Here is an 18,277-nt window from a genome sequence, read left to right on the forward strand (position 1 = left end):
ACGGTTGGTACACACAAATATGTAGGGTACACAAATCAAGACTTGTAGAGGCAGTGAAATTCAAATCCCACCCTGATATATTGGAAGCAAGGAAGGCTTATAATAGATCCCTTAAATCTGCTAAGAAGGAGTGGGAAGAGAAATTTTGGGAGGACCTACTTGTTGCCAGCAAAAGTAAAGACTCAAGGGGTTTTTGGAACCTTGTAGGCTCCCGGAATAGGCCCGACGAAGTTATGAGACCCTGTAATATCCCCCCACAAAGCTGGGTAAAACATTTTGGGGATTTATACCTCCCGACGGATGGGGCACTAAATGTCAGGGTGCTCCCCCCACGAGTATCTGAACCTCACGGCTACAATCTCTTTTCAGCTCTAGAGATTGAAAAGGTAATTGGGTGGGTAGCCCCCCGGAAGGCAGCAGGCCCAGATGGCTTACCGGGGGATCTCATGCGGGTATATCCAGTGGCCTGAGGAAGGGTTATTGCAGCACTCCTCAATGATATTATGAAGGGGGGGCCAGTGCCCGATTCCTGGAAAGGGGCGGTGGTGGTCCCTATTTACAAAAAAGGATCTAGAGAAATCCCGGGGAACTACCGGCCCATAAGCCTCATTGACTCCACCCAAAAGATAGCAGGTAAAGCTATACTTGGTAGGATTCTTCATTGGGTGGAGGAAAACAAAATACTATCAGACTTCCAGGCAGGGTTCCGGGTAGGAACAGGGACGATAGAGCAGGTGTTTAGGCTAGCACTCCTTGGCTGGAAGGTGGTGGAGCTAGGCAAGGGCAGTCTATACTTGGCCTTTATAGATCTGAGGACTGCCTTTGACCTAGTTCCTCGGGAGGAGTTATGGAGGGTGCTTTATGGGTTGGGATTGCCTCCCTACATCTTGTCCCTCCTTATTAGCCTTCACGCCCATACCTTTGCTCAGGTTCGCTGGGGGAGAAATGGAGAGCTAACTGAGAACATTCCAGTGTCTAGGGGTGTGAGACAGGGATGCGTCCTAGCGCCCACCCTCTTTTCACTATATGTTAATGGGGTGGTGGAATATCTCCAGCAAGAACCAGCCAACGCTCCTTGTCTCGGGGGAGTGCGGATTCCAACCCTACTTTTTGCGGACGATACGCTCTTGATTTCTAAGACTCCGCAAGGCCTCCAGAAGTTGCTAACCCGTTTCCAGAACTTTTGCGTTTCAAGGGGCTTGGTAATCAACGTGGATAAAACTAAGTTTTTAATTCTAAACCCTCCAAGGAAACTGGGCCGCCCACCTATTCTCAACTCTGTTCCCTTGGAGAAAGTATCCGAATTTGATTATCTTGGAATACGGATTACGGATAGCATGAACTGGTCACCTCACATTGCCAAGATGGTCTTGAACCACAAGAGAGTAGGAGGTGCCCTTCTGAGGGAATTCCGGGCATCACCGAGGAGGTCGCTTGCCCCAGTAAGTGACATTTACAAGGCTAAGGGAGTAACATCAGCCTTGTATGGGGCAGAGCTGTGGGGGCATTGCTGCCTGGATTCCCTGGCGACAGCAGAAAGCAAGCTTTTGAAATCTTTAATCGCCCTCCCTCCGAGCACTCCAACAGTGCCTGTGCTGTTGGACACAGGTTGTAAGAATGTCAAAGACCAAGCCCGGCTTCGTCCACTCCTTCTATGGGCACGTATTTGGAGGGGTGAAGAGCTAAAATCATACGCTGAAGGGTTGGCTGAGATAATGAGCCTGGGCGGTTGGGCGAAGATTAAGTGGTTGAGAGACACCAAAAAGCTTTTGGAGGAACTTGGGCTGGGGGACTGTTGGTCATCAAGAACGGCTCCACCAAAAGATGTTCTGAAAAGATTATACTGGAATTGGGTTGCGGATCAGTTAGTTATAAATTCTAGTCATTGTAAATCTACAGCTGCCTTTCTAACAATAAAAGATGTAGCAGTTTACGAACCTTACCTGGACCTAATTACCCTTCCAGATGATCGAGCACTATACTTCAAATTCAGAGTGGGCTCCCTTCCAGTAGGGGCCCTGGTGTCAAAGTGGAAATCAGGTGCCCACAAGTCCCCCTTTTGTGCCCGTTGTACCACTAGGATAGAGTCTATACCGCATATCCTGTTTGAATGTCCGGACTATGCTAAACCCAGTAGTTTTTGGCTCAAACCCCTTTGTTGCAATATGGGTATGCGTAGTTATCTGGTAGCCCTTCGCATCCTAATGACGGACACTTCCCCTCCCATTGTTTGTGGTATAGCCAAATTTTTAAAGCATTTCTGGTTGATTCGTTGCAAGAGATTGTCAATAGCGGTTTAATTCTTTTTTAACTAACTTATTCTGGCATCACATGTCTTTTTATCTTTCTTAAATGTACATTCAATATTGCTTCTTAAAAATGTTTTTTCTAGTTTTGTAAATGCTGTATTTTGTGTACGCTTTCAAGATATCTTGCATATCGAATAAAAGCTTCAATCAATGCAATGCAATGATATTTCTTACCTTCATGTCGATATTCTGGTCACCGATATTCTTGATGCCGATATTCTATACCTCCGATATTTCCAACTCGATATTTTGGTAGGTTGAAAATAAAAACTCAATATTATGTCTGTTTGCCACCAGATTCATGAGGGTCCTCCCTACTCTCGCAGAATCAGTAAAGAACTCAGGGGTTCTGTACAATACCTCCCTCAACTTCAATCTGCAGGTAAAGTGAACCTAGCCAAAAGGCAGCACAGAGCTGGACATGGTCAAAGACAAGCGTAAAGTCATAAGAGAGGATGCTGAGTTGAGGACAGTTATTGCATTGTGATTATGGTGTTGATTTAAATCTTGATAGACAGAGTGATTACCAGCGCCTTGGTGGAGTACTCCACCCACTGTATTTAGAGATGGCTACTGCCGCTGCTAACATGTCTTGCATTTCCAGGAATGCTTTCATGCATTGTAAGTTTGACTTACAACTTTTTTCACAGCAAAATTTTCTTTATGAAAATAAAACAAATTCCCCACCCCCCCCCACCCCCCACCCCCTTGCAATGAGAGCATTCTCCCATGGCTTGGGGTTCATTGAAAAGTTTTTATTACACCTTACCACAATGTTTTTCATGGCGGTGACGGGCACTGAAAACAGACCATGGGTCTGCCCACTCTAAATAGGGCAAAATATCAATGATTTGGGACTGCAGCTGTGGTCGCAAACCATTGAAAGGTTACCATCACCCAACAACAGGTTACAACAAATTCACAAAGTAAAACATGTCCATTAGGGGCAGCTTCCACTTTGTGAATTTTGACTGGTGGCTTCCAGGAGAGCAGACAGTTGTTCAGGTAACTACAGTATGCTCTCCATGTTGTCATAATTTGCATTTGACCATTTATAGGTCTGGTTTGACAGCTCAGCTAAGTGCAAAATATTTTAGTTTCAACGTGCAGAGATTAGGATTTTTGTCAACCTCCTTCATCCACTCGCTTGTTTATGTGATTCATACATTGGTATTAGAAATTGTCAATCACTACATAGATCGACCCACAGTTCCCTTACATCATGTTATTGGCCATGGATGTACCATTCCACCTCCTAGTATGTGGTCCCATTGCAATACTACTTTTTATTTGAAAAATACACTAAATGATTAGACATTAAGGGGCCGATTCCGATGTTGGACGGACTAAGGTATGTCCGACATCGGTCAGGAGCCGTAACCGCCTGACCTGCTGTCGTCGGTTACGGCCCTGCAAGTACGAGGTGACCGAACCCTGTTCGGTCGCATTCGTATGCTTCACAATGGAAGCATGCATTCCGAGCGGAATGCATGCCTGCATTGTGTACAGCAGGGGTGCAATTCATCCCTGCACCCTGTGGCCGGCACCCCAAGGAGCCTGCCACCGGGTGCAGGGATCAACAGAGGGGCAGCATAGGTGCCCCTAGGCCGCCATTTGGTGGCTTCGCACCCATGGGGGCCCTGCTGGGGGCCCCCAGAGACAGTTTTAACTGCCTTTTCGTGCCTGAAACACTGTCATGAAATGACAGTGAAAAACTGCCATCGTACTCCCTCGGTCGTAAAGAGGCGACCGGGGAAGTACTGAAGGATTTCCGGATGGCAGACGGGCTCTCTGAGGCCATCGTAAGCCATATGGTAATCCGAGTCGGATTCCATTCTGACCGAGCCCCTCAGAATGGCTCGGTCCGAAAGGAATCCGGCCAGCACATTCCAATGTGTTCGGGAGGGCTCCGAACATGATGGGGCACATTAGGATGGCGGGCGGTGCAGAGAGCACCGCCCGCCACAATGCTGAAAATGCATTGCAGCATTTGCATAATGAAAGCGGCAGGCACCGCGCTTTCAAATGCTTTCATTATGCAAATGCAGGGGGGTAACATAGGTACCCCCCCGTGTGCACCCCCCTAATGTGCTTCACTCTGGGGGCCCGCAGGGGGCCCCCAGAGTGAAGTCCGCCTGCCTTTCTGTGGCGGCATTGCCGCCACGGAAAGGCATGGAAAAATGACAATTATAATATGGCTGGCGGTGTCTGATAGACACCGCCACCATGTTATCCCTTTTCCGCCCCGGCCACAAGGCGACCGCTGTGGTCCCCTCCGCCATCGTAATATGGTGGGGGGGAATACAGGGAAGGATGGCGGACGGGCGGATTGTCCCCGCCAGGCTGGCGGTGGCTACCGCCAGCCTGGCGGGGGCAATCCAACCGCCATCCTAATGGACCCCATGGTTCGGAGCCCCTCCGACCGGAATCAGAATCGGACCCTACATTGTTTATTTCATGCATTTGTAGTATGCGGAAATCAATTTTTTTTCATTTTTAGCGTAATGAGTGGTGGCTCACACTTGAAGCTTGCGTTCGTAGAGCCACACACTGCCTCAGAGCGAGGCCAGCACTTTTGACTATTCTGTTTTTTTTTTGTGGGACGGTGTCAGAAAAGGAGCCCTCTCCTTCCACTGTAGGTGACATCTCTTTATCAACACTTCTCTTTCTGCATTCTGCCTGAACCCCACTGCCGTCCATCACAGTGCAATGGGAAATTTTACATGCCCTCAAAACCTGGCTAGAGAAATTGTGGAAAATCTATAGCAATGTAACCTAATGGCCTTCCCGAAATACTTCTGCCAATCTCATTTCATCCAGTACTAAAAGGCAGTGAGTACTTTCACAAAGACATATGTAAATTATATTTGACAGGGTACTTAAAAAAAAACTTTATTCGGCCAAGGAAACCATACAAGGAGACAGTTAAAAACATTTTAAGAGACTTTAGAAAGCAATCAAAGCATTTGGGAGAAAGAAATTGCACATGACTATAGAAAGAAGCCCCATCGTACAAGTGTGTATCCTAAAATGAATCACTTAACAGTTGGAATTAAAACTCATTACGGAGGATCGAACAACAAATACCGAGATGCTATAAAAGTACAAATGATGAAGTTCCATAAATGTAGTTACTTAATAAAGACTCACATAATTAAACATTTAAAAGATACTCAGGAGTGCATTTAATGTCATAGCCATGTTTAAATAGATGTTGTGTGACAATTGCAGGGACATCTTCTTACTAGTTCCTATGGCCCCTAGCAGGAAGCTTGCATCCCCAAAGCACACCATGGGGGAGAATAGCATTCATAAAAATAATAATGCAGGTCTTACTTGAACAAAGTTGGCCTCTCTAAGTAATGGCAATATAACTTTTTTTGTGCAGGGGAGCATACAATTCCCAAAAAAGATCAAATGCAAAGTATCCTGCTCTGAAAAATTGTCACAGGGACAAAGCTTTAGGGCTCCTGGCAATTAGTATCCCTTGGGGATGGCTAATATCCAGGGTACCTGGTTCAGCTAAAATCTGGTTAAAAAAAAGGCTGTAACTGTGGAGACAAACTTATAGTGGCGTGCCTTCTCACTGAGGACTTGGGTACTTCCATACCCTCCCTAAACGCCTGCTGCCTGGCCAGAAACTTCAGGTTGATATCCCTGATGGTTGTCGGGCCTAAAGGTCTTGGTTTGATATACATATCAGGGCAGCGCAACCACTTCATTTGCTCCCTGATGTAATTCAGCCCCCTCATGGTCAATACAGTTCGCTATAACCAACTGATTGAATGTAGTGGTAGTGCTTGACCAGATCCTCAGCCATCGTATCAATGTGCAGCGGCAATATGAACAGAGATGTACCCCAGGCCAAGCTCTTCATGTCAAATAAAGGGAGGGGTGCTTGAGGGGACAGCATGAAGGACACGCATTAATTTGTTTTCAACCCCCTGAATGTCCCTCACATCCTTGTAGCCCCATACGTCACACCTATATGTGGCCATAGGGATACATCTTTCTTTGTAAACCTTAAGTAGGGCAGGTATTGGTTTAGACTGCAACCTTTTAGCAAAGTCCCACACTGCCCGCCTGCTCTAGCCAGTATGTTCTTTTTTAGTTGTCTTTGCGCGGCCCAGGCCCCATGGTCATCGAAAAACACCCCCAGATAAGGAAAGGTGGACACTTTCGACAATTCTATCCCCTTACAGTAAAACTTGCACTTTGTGGCCATTTTGCTGCCCATAGTTATGGTGTGAGATTTTGAGAAATTGGTAGCTAAGTCAAGTGATTCCATAAAATCAATTAAAACATTTAAATGGTTTTGGGGGCCTACAGCGGTCCTTGCAAACAGAACTGCATCATCTGTGTACAAGAGTGCGTGGATCAATTTGGCCCCCGTTCTTGGGATGTCTTTAGTGCAAGCAGAGAGGAAGTCCTCTAGTTTATTTATATAAAGTGTAAACAGCAGAGGGGCCAGAATGCACCCCGGATGAACCCCTCGTTTGACCACCTAGGAGTCTGTCATACCGCCAAATTCCTTAAACCTTGCCGCCGCAGTGGTATTATTATGGGTAGAATGTAAAAAAGACACTATACACAGGTCGATACCCAGCTCCTCCAAAATCTGCCACAGTTTGGATTGATTAACACGGTCAAATGCCGATGTTAAGTCCATAACTCCCATATGCAAGGTACCCCTCTTTGCAATAGTGTACTTCCCGACCACAAGATTCAAATGAATACATTGGTCAAGCGTCCCTCTGCCTGGCCTAAAACCATACTGCAAATCACTAATAACTTTAAAATCTTCTAGCCACGATGATAGACTATTTAAAATCAGCTTTCCTATGATTTTGGCAGCTGAGTCCATTTGCGAAATGGGTATATAACAGGCTGGATCGCCCTTTGAGCCCTTTTTAGGTTGAGCTTGTAGCAGCGCGCATGCGCTGCTCTGCTAGACTTAATGTAGGGGCTTCTGACCACACGCTTGTGTGTGTGCTTTTGTTTTCATCGGCTGCAATTGGCTTTTACGTGCGTCTTTTTAAAAAAGACAGCACGCAATTGGTGAAAGGTGGGTGCATGTCTCAGCTTCCTTTAGAAATGTAACCGCCCATGGCCTATTGGTGTCTGTTACACCCAGGAGGGGCATTTGGTTTTAATTATAAACATGTGTTCATAATTAGCACGCGTTCGCTTTGCTGCCGCGCTCCCTCGCCCCCGCTCCTCTGTGGTGCGCGTGCACCACTGGTTTCGATTCCCGCCCCCGCTCCTCTGTGGTGCGCGTGCACCACTGGTTTCGATTCTGTGCTTGTTTTCGTTATACAAGCTGGGTTTATACATCATATCGGGAAAGGTATTTGTGACTGGAATGTGTTCCGATAACAACAAACCTATAGGAAAAAAAAATAGGTAGACTTTTCAAAAGTATTTAAAGATCTGTATCCGCTTGTGATTTGAAATGTTTGTGCTGCAGTCTAGCGCAGCCATGTGGTGAGATAAAGGACACATTTACGGCATTGAAACATTATGAATTCAGTAGATGAATACACCTCCTGTGGTTTTTCGCTGTTTGCTTCCCCTCTGCTTGCCTAATTTGTCAAATTAATACATACAGAGAAATGCCAGAGACTGAATCCCAAGACTGGCTTGATTTCACTTTGCCGTTTTCTTCCACCACCCTATGCTTCCTGTCTCTTCACTCTTGTAGGTTCTTCTTCCTCCATGTTTTCTCTCTGTCTCACTGTTTCCCTGTATTTCTCCACTTCCTTCCTTTTTCTAATTTCTCTTCGTTGCCCTAGGTCAAAGGATAATGATGACTGATAAGGTCCAGTCTCCAAAAATGAGTGCCTCTTCCCACCACCTGCAACAACCTGTATGAATTAAGCACTGTTGTCAGTGCTTAATTTGAGCCAGTGGGGGTCACTGGCACTTATATTTGTGGACTCGCACAGATATTTGCACCATGCAAGAATGTGGAAAAACACCGATCGGTAATATGGAGAAAGGAAAAGACAGCAAAACCGTTACAACAGGAGAAAGCATGAATCTGCAAGAGTTAGAACAAGCATTTGCAATGCAATAGGTCTTGCATTTACCAGAGTTTAAGCTATTGGCATTGTAAATGATAATGCCTTTTATTTATGTTTTAAAAACAAAAACAAAAATAAATGCATTGTTATATGCAATGTCAACACAAATTGACTCCGCACACTTAAGTAATAGATATCACAAAATCATTAACATTATCTGCAACGGTCCAGTATCTCTTCAGTCATTCTCCCAAGAATTCCAAAGTCAGGTAATCTTCAGTAGAAAAATTCTTTATTTTCACAAACACTTTTAAGAGCAATAGCCAACGCGTGGAATTCTTGGGAGAATGACTGAAGAGATACTGGACCGTTGCAGATAATGTTAATGATTTTGTGATATCTATTACTTAAGTGTGCGGAGTCAATTTGTGTTAATCTTTGATTTGTAAAACAATTTCTTGTTTTTCGAAAATTGGGATCTAGGGGGTTGTATCCCAGACTACCTGCACCTAAACACCTATATACAACATTAGGGATTTCATTACCAGTGCGGGCAAAATAGCCTCAATCCCCTGTTCTGGCGTGACTTTTATATGCAATGTCAATAGCTCAAACTCGCGTAAATGTGAGACCTATTGCATTGCAAATGCTTGTTAAAGATAGGGATAATAATAGCATTCGCCCATGAGGGAGGAAAGCCACATGTGCTGGCCACATTTAAAACCTGTGCAAGTATGGTAGCCCAGACCTGAGGGTCTGCCATGTACAGGTCAGCTGGTACCCCATCTGGGCCCGGTGCCTTACCACCGGATGTAGCAAGGATAACTCTTTAAACCTCGACTACATTAAAATGAAGTGGTGCAAGACCTAAACTAGGCTGCCCTTGAATCTCCAACCCTTCCAAACCCTTACTGCTATACATACCCCTCAAAAACGAATTCCAGTGTTCAGGGAATACGGTGCAATCTGTACTAGCATTTACTGTGGCAGGGAAGCACGGACTAATAACCACTGCCCAGAACTTATTACTGTCTGAGAGTGTGCCTGCTTGGCCAAGATCCTTTAAGGCCTTTTTCCTGATCGTTTTCTTTCTCTACTGGACTGCATGCTTAAAGGCCCTCCTTCGAGCCCTAATCTCACTCTCGTCCCTCGGGTTTTGTTTAAGAGCCAACATTAACTTCCTGTAAGCAGTAGAGCAGGTGCATTCGAACCACCTCTTAGCCTTAGATTCCTCACCCTTACGTGGGACAGTTAGGCTGATAGCTATCCGATTAGTTATTATTCCAAAAGCGTCTAGAACAGCTCTTTCATGTGCATTGGTGTTGGTGCATACTGATACCTCAACTGCACACGCCGCATACAGGTTATCTCAGAACCTTTTTTGGCACCACCTTCTCCCACTTCAGTCTACATGATTGATCAATGGTGCTAATATCAGAATTTGGGATACCCCTACTCTCTATTTCAAAAAAGGCAAATGAGTACGAGCATGAGGGGATTATGGTCACTGTAATTGCTCCAGAGCGCATTCAATTTATAGACTGCCGGAACTAAAGATCAAGAGATCATTATAAAATCAATAATACTATTGCATCCCCTCCTGGTGTAGGTAGGAATGGGAGTGTTCTCCCCGTTTGCTCTAGACAATGCAGTTTGTTTCCTTATAGAAACCCTTCTAGGAATTTGCCTTAGTCTGTGTCTTCAAAATGTGTAGTTAGAGGTAGGAAATCCTAGTGAGCCTTAGTAGAGATACAGTTAAGATTGCACTGGTGGATGTTAAAGTCGCCTAGAATGATTGTCTCAAAATAAGAGTGTTTGCTCATTCTGTAGGTATCAAGAAAACGCTCAAGGGTGGCTAAATGTTCTATCGCAGAGGATCAGGTAAAAGAATTATAAAAGTTAAATGCTAATAACAGGTAGTGATACCTAAAAGACTTCTCTACTACTAACATGGGGAGATTGACACTCTAATTGACTCATATTGCACCCTAAATCAAGAGAAACCAGTAAAAGAAGGCCTCCCTTGGCACGTCCCGATGTTGAGGGGATTGCATGTCTAACAAACGAGATAAACCCATCCAGGTAGAAACTCTCACTGGTATCCCAGGTTTCTTGTAGGGGAATCAGCTGACTGCCCACAAGGGTCTTCTGTCAAAGGACATCATCTCTTTTTGACCCTAGACCAGCGATATTCCACGAGCGTATCCTCAGACAGTCAGGGCCTACCCAGAAGGTGCTGTGCTAAGAGGGGCAGCAAACTCTGGCTTCCACGATGAGGGGCCGTTGTGGACTCCAGTGGGAGCTGGTCTAGATGAAAGGACACTAGCAGGTAACTGGACTAGATGAAGGAGCAGAGTCTAGTTTCCTGCATGAGAGAATAATGTTAACAACCAGGTCCTGAGATCTTATACCCTGCAGCTCAGCCTCGGATGATAGATGTCAATCTACGCCATCAAGCCCCTGTAAACCTCACAAGGGTTCAAATCTATTGGCTAAAGGTAGGACTGAACCGAGATTGCAAATCCGGGTTGGCATGGACAGTCTCGGTGCCTGTTGCCAGGGACTATTCAAGGAAGAAAGATTGACAGGGGGGTAAAAATACTGAAGGGGGACGATCCTAATCATTGTTTTAGAGCTACCACTATCAACACATAGACCTGGGCAGGATGTCTCAAGTTAACTATCACACAGTCCCCCTCGATGTTTTTTTCCCATCCTGCTTCCTACCCAGCACACTCTCCTAGCCATAATGATGTCTGGGGATTTCCGATGGCTGTTTACAATATTGACGTTGCACCAGTGAGTGACCTTATGTATCAAACCCATTGTAGACTCCTTACTCCCCTGTGTAATCTGAGGGACTCCCACTAGAACTATAGCCAAAGGTGCCATTTCCGAGGGTAATTCTATGATATCCTGGCTGCCAGCTTGAGGCTTTGTAGGATTAATTGAGACAGGTATATCAGGTAAACCCACCTGGGTAGTGATGTCCCTCTAAGATGGAACACCTGTGGGTGGTAGGAAAACAGCTGCTGCTTTTGTTACAGGGGGCCGATATTGCAGCTAGGTTGCAAAACTGGCAACCGGTAACAAAAACGGCCTCCGAGGGGCCAAAACCAGCCCCCTCCCCTGCGGCCCACCGGGGGAACACCCAGTGCCAAATATGGCCAGTCCGGCCCTGATCCAAAAGCGCTCAGGAGATGTCCACCCCAGCACTCAGTAGTTGCATGTGCAGCATCCATCTTGAAATCAATGAGTTCTGATAGAGCTCAGATGTATGCATGTACCAGACCAGCTTCTAGGGTTGCGATCTGGCTGGTTTTCTTCCTGCACCACGGGTATTTTAATGTCCCAGACGGTACAAAAATAAGCAAAACCTCCAGAAGCTGGTATTTTTAGTCCTCATATGTACATACTTAAAACAGAAAATATAAATCGAAAGCACTTTTAAACGTATTCTAGGGCTCCATTACTGATCCCTTAGTAGTAATAATTAAAGTAAACACAGGCAGAACATTAATGATACAAATGAATACATATGAATTTGTTGAAAGTCCTAGTTAGCATCATGTTCGGGCCATTGCAGACTCTTAAAAGAACAACAAATGGACAGTATTTTTCACTTAGAACGGTGGCAACCCAGCGGGAGATCACCTTGAGTATAGAATTGTGAACCAATACCCAGGCAGCAGGGTAGCTAGGATCACACAGTATGGTTAAGCAAGACATCCAGGTTTGTCAATTACACATTGTGCAATTTGCCCATTGGATGGATATTGACTTCTTGCCAGACGCACTTGGGGGCTTACCTTGCCCAACACCCAGGTCCCGCGCAGCTCCAGCGCTCCCCTCCGCCGCCGCACACACAGACCAGCGGCCGCAGTGCGAGGGGGGCATTTCTTCCTGCAAAGCCTGCAAGAACTACACTACCCAGACGCCCTAGCGGCGGGACACGCCGCCGTACGGGAAGCCCGCGCCAGGAGGCGCTTGAAAAGGGACACCAGCACCCGCGTCGCGGGACCGCACGCGGATCGGCGCCGGGCGAAGCCCGGGCAAAGGGCGGGCCCTCTGTGGCCCTCAGAGGACCTGAGGAGGACGGGACGGGCCCCCCCACTTGGCCCCATCACAGAAGCAGGTACAGAAAACAACTAACCCATTTGCTTCCAATTGTCATTTGTCCCTGACCCGTTCAGTGTCTATTCTGGAGCTCTTGCAGTCCTAACAATATGTCTATCTGGGAGGACCTGAACGCCCTGTGTGGCACAAACTATGCCCCTAACATATCAACTCCGCCCACATCTGGCAGAAATACTGACCTTACAAACCGTACTCCCCAGGAACCACCTTTAGTGCCTGAAATGATTGCCACTCAAGCCAACACGCTGCCCCAGGCCCTAATCACCAAAAGGAACATTGAGGAGATCCCAGCTAATGTTGATCAAATGTCCTGTAGTCCCTCATCACCCCCCGCTATTTCAACTGTCTCAACGCCACAGAAGGTGGGGGCCACATCAAATGACTCTGTCTCCCCCTTTCAATCGACCCTACTGGCCCACATTGAACGATTGCTGAACGCGGCCCTATCACCCCTGGTCACAAAAATTCAGGATCTGGGAGAAAGGTTGTCCAGCGTGGAAAAAATAGTACAAAGGATTAATCCATCAATTGTAAACACTGCTTCTCCTTTGTGTTATACGCCCTCCACCAACCATGAGAAACCTAAGTCTACAGAACACAGAAAAGCACAACCAATTAATTCCTCTACTAGCAAACCCATCCCAAAAAGTTGTAACATTACTTCTAAACCGACTTATGTCTCTTTAATAGCACCTAGGATTCCTCATGAAAGAAGGCATCGAATTAACCTACCCCCTGAAGCTGCCCCCTATGTGACTGTTCTCTCTGGGGTGCCAGAGCTTAGACAGGGCAAATTTGAAACAAACCAGGACCTGCTGAACAAAGCCATCTTCTGGCTCAATAACAATAGACCGCTGCCACCTGACCTAGATGGCGGAATTGTGAGCGTCAGGAGGGTGGGATGGTTGGGTACGTTGCCCAAAAACTGTCCGGGAGATCTGATTTTAATTAAATTCAAACACAGGAACATTGTCCCCTATCTAAGATCCTCTCAGCCCAAAACTGGAGATGGCCCTATTTGTATCTGTGACTTGTTTGACTTTTATCCTGGCCCCAGAGTATTGAACTATAAATTCAGTTGAAAGGGGGTTCCTGTGTACCATGCGCTTTTATTCTGCACAAGATTGATTTTAGTTTGTTTTAAATAGTCAAATTTATTTTCCCTTTTTTAAACTTGCAATTAATTATTGTGCCTTTATATATGCATGTATTTTTTTTCTCTGCTGCTTTTATGGTTTTAAACTTAAAAACCGAATAAAGCTTGATTTGACTTTGACTTTGACTTCTTGCCCCCGTTCAACACCAAAGTCAATCCTCTGTGTTAAATGTTTGTATCACTAAATCAGTACACTGTCTCACAAAAAAGCATCTATCACACCTTGCATCCAGCTCACAAGACCTTTCTAGAAAAAAGAACAAAATGAAGTTAAGGAAAGGCAGGCTCTATTTTTATACTGATATCACAGCTTTCCCCGAAATAACAATGAGACTGATGTCGGGAGAGAGTCAACGCCTCACTTAAAGCAATTACATGAATTAGCTAAAAAGAAAAGGTGGTCTCAGCGATCCCAGAATTTCAGGGCTTCACTGAGGGAAGAGTGAGGCAGAAGTAAAGTTTAAAGCTTAGCTGCCGCCAGACGTCAGCAAAGACAGCACACTTTGGGGCATATTCACACGCGAATGGCGAAGTGTCGCATTAAGCAAATATTGATAAAGGAAGGATTTTCAATCTTGGCTTCTTTTTTTTTATTAATAGTTCTTTTTATTAAACACTTCCGACATATAACATCACAGTTACATTTAGGCCAGTGACCCATCATTCCACATTATTAACATTGAAATTACAACAACAATCAGAATTATTGAGGTACATAAATCAAGGGGATTCTAGAGTGCCTACATCAACCTGTCGAGTCGGCGGGGCACAAATGTCACCTCTGTAGCGGTTCCACGCTCCCCACACCCTGCTACATGTCCCAGGGCATCCTCTGGCCACTTAGACCGACTTTTCCCTATATTTACTCCAGTCTAAATCTTCCTACCATTTCCTTATGAGGGGCGGTTGGAGCCCCCCCCCCCCAACTGCGCAATATTCCTTTTTACGATCATGAATACCAGGGTTACCCACCGCGTGCTATTTGTATTTAGATCAGTGGGTTCCCAAACGTTTAGAATATACCTTTGCGCCTCTGGTTGCAAGTGTACCCCCAATACTACCCGCAGGGTGTCATGTATGTGCTTCCAATATGCTTGTATATAGGGGCATTCCCACAGTATGTGGAGGAACGTCCCTGGTTCTCCACACCCTCTTTTACACTCTGCGCTGTCCGTCTTCCCCATCTGGACCAGATGGGGACCTGTCACATACGTTCTGTGGAGTATTTTAAGCTGTATTAACCATAATCTGGCCGGAATTGCGACCTCCCGTGGTGATGATAGCGCCACCTGCCAGTCTTCCTCATCAAGTTCCAACCCATCACCGTTCCATTTCCCCTTGAGGGCCTGCAGCGGATCCGCCATATTATTAATTAGTTTCCTGTAGATAAGGGAGATTGTCTTTTCGGGCAGGTGTCCATCTAATATTCTATTCTCCATAGGGGAAGCTTCCGAGAGCGTGGCATTCCTAGGTACCTGGGAGAGTAAGGCACGGGAGATGGGGATCCCTTAGGCATAGTGTAGCGGCTAATTTATTGGTCTGGACGTGCTTAGGCCCCTTTGACACCCTGGATGAGCGCCTCTCGCTATCCAGCTTAGTCGCCATATCTTGTGCTGCTCGCCCCTCTCTCTAACCTTGATCCGAGAATTAATTGCGGGATAAAGCCTTTCAAATCTACCTAGATGTGTCCACCAGTCCTCTCAAAATCAATAGCGTGTTACTCGCCGGGGGACGGGGGCTAGGAGCAGACAACCACAGCGATATGGGACTCTTGTCCGCCAGGATCCCCACTAGGATCGCCTCTCCACTCCTAGCACCAGCACTTTCGACTGCAACACTTCCTCCTCCACCTGCAAGGGGGGGAACCAATCCTTCGGGTCTCTTCACATAGGCCTATATGCAGGCAGGAGGCACTTCACTTCCTCTAAGGGTCCATTCACGGACTCCCTTCCACCAAAGGAGCAGGGCCTGATAGTTGTTTTCCTAACCCCTCTCCACTTCTGCCATGTGGGGAGGGGAACCAATGGGCACCAGCTCAGCACACCCCCAGACTCCTCACAGGGTGCAGCCCGCCGCCACTCCGGTTCTTCCTCAGCTTCCCCAACATCCACGGTGATAGGGTTCCAACACATGCCCGATGTCCTTCAGACGGCAGCACGGGTGAGGCCCTCTCTCACCATCGCTGCCGTCACCGCTCACCCCCCACCGCTCACCGCCATCGCATCCCGCGGCAGCTGCTCCTCACATGCCAGGCCCCGGCTTCGGTCCCGGATCAGGCCTGAGGTCGCGCCACCTATATCACAGGCTTCCGATGTCCTTCCGTCATCGGTCACCACGCTTCGGTGGCAGGATATTGAGCATGATGCTGAGGCCGGGGGGAGGTCCTGGAGGAGCCGAGAGCTCACGCAGCCATCTCAGTCAGGCGCGTGGCTCCTCCCTCCCAATCTTGGCTTCTTGTTTGTCCTACAATCAGCCCCCATTATAATTTTTAGCACGTTCTTCTCATCCTCTGATTTGCTTGATAGTCTCTGATGGGTCAGTGACTTGAATGTAAACAAGTCTATTCCATGGCAGACTGATGTTTGAAAAATAATTTCTTCTGGCTGGGAGCAGAAAAGGATACGAAGAACCCCAAATTATCTTTTCATATGTTTATTTGCTTTACTCTAACAACTGTCTTCTTAGTAATTTTCAGCCATCCATACACTTGCTCATCACCTCGCATACTCATTTAATCTATAATTGCACTGTCTCACCCACCCAGCTGCACCTAAATTCGCGGATCCGCTGATCAAGCCCTTAGCTTACTCACTCATTCAACGATTTGTGCACTTATTCTCCACCAATGTATTAACTCATTCACCCAGCAAGTCCTCAATCCACAAACTCACCCATTCATCCATCAATGCACTAACTCATCAATGAACCAGTCCGTTCACCCACCTACTAAGCAGTACCCATAAATGTATTAGTCCATCAATCAATAAATCAATCAGCATTTGTAGAGCGCGGCACCGTCACCCTGGGGGTATCCGGGTGGTGGTTTGTGAGTTCTCTGTCGTGCCAGCTCCCCCTGGGCCAGGTCTTGAGGAAATAGCAGGAAGAGGGAGGAAAAAAGCAGAAAAAGCAAAAACAGGGCAGCAAAACGAGCAGAGAAGACAAAACAGAAGGCAGAAAAACAAACAGAAAAAGGCAAAACAGAGTGCAGAAAAATGAGCAGAAACGGCAAAAACAAAGCAGAAATGGCAAAAAGGGCAGAAAAACTAGCAGAAAAGGCACAATAGAGGGCAGAAAAATTAGCGTAAAAGGCAAAACAAAGCAGTAGAGGACAATAGAGCGGGCAGAAAAAGAAACAGCAAAGAATTTGAATTTGAATTTAAAAACATTTATTTAGCGCAACTTTTACCAAGCGGTTTCATGGCGCTTTACAGATAATAACCAATACCGGCAGCAAGAAGAGGCTATACAGCAAAAACTCGGGAAAAGAGCAGAGTTTTGAAACTTTTCCGGAACTCTAGATAGGAGGATGAAGTGCGGAGACGCACAGGGAGAGAGTTCCAAAAAACTGGGGCAAGAGTCGCAAATTTTGCTCCACCAGCTTTCTTCTTTTTAAAACGGGGGGTAGCCAGAAGTGCCATGTGGGTAGAGCGGAGTTCTCTGCCCGGCAGGTAGGGCTTGATAGCTGAGCATATGAACTCAGGAACAGTACCCATCCTGGCCTGAAAGGTGAGACAGCCGAGTTTAAATAAAGCTCGCTCTCGCACGGGCAACCAGTGTAATGCCTGCAACAAAGGAGTGGTGTGATGAAATTTAGGCAGGCCATAGATCAGGCGAGCGGCCTGATTCTGCACTAGTTGCAAGCGATGGATGACATAGGCCGGCGCACCATTATAGATTATGTTACCATAATCAATGCGCGAAAGCACCATTGCCATCACAATGATTTTCAGTGCCGGGAGGGAGAAGAAGCGGGAGATCTTCCTGATTGTCCTAAGGGAATAAAAACAAGAGGATATCACTGCACTAACTTGGGAATGGACAGAAAGTTGTGAGTTAAGAAGGATTCCCAAGGTTTTGACTTTGGGGACCGGGAGTGGGGGAACACCAAGTGACAGGGGCCAGTGGGAAGGGGACCAGGGACTGCAACCACCTCCAGTCAGGACCAGTTCAGTCTTATCTGGATTCAATTTGAGGTGGTTGCAGTTCATCCAGTCCTGGATAAACCGCATAACTGTTTGAACATTCTGGGCGGATGAAGGGGAGTGAGAAAGATTAAAGATTAGCTGGAGGTCATCGGCGTAATTAAACACCGTGACCTCGAGCTGCTGTAACATAAAAATGAGGGGAAAGATGTATAAATTAAACAAAAGAGGGGAAAGTGAGGAACCCTGGGGAACACCACACACCACCTCACAGGAGGCGGCAGTAAAGCCAGCAAGATGAACACCTTGGGCCCTCTCGCTCAGGAAGGACTCGAGCCATGAAAAGGCTAAGCCCTCTATGCCCGCCGCCCTGACACGGGTGAGGAGGATGGAGTGGTCCACCGTGTCAAAAGCGGCGGACAGGTCTAAAAGGATGAGGGCTTGCGGGAGGTTGGTATCGATGCCTTCCCGTAGCTCGTCCATCACTGAGACCACCACCTTCTCCGTGGA

Source organism: Lissotriton helveticus, chromosome 7, assembly GCF_964261635.1.
Source record: "Lissotriton helveticus chromosome 7, aLisHel1.1, whole genome shotgun sequence".
Taxonomy (NCBI): Eukaryota; Metazoa; Chordata; class Amphibia; order Caudata; family Salamandridae; genus Lissotriton; species Lissotriton helveticus.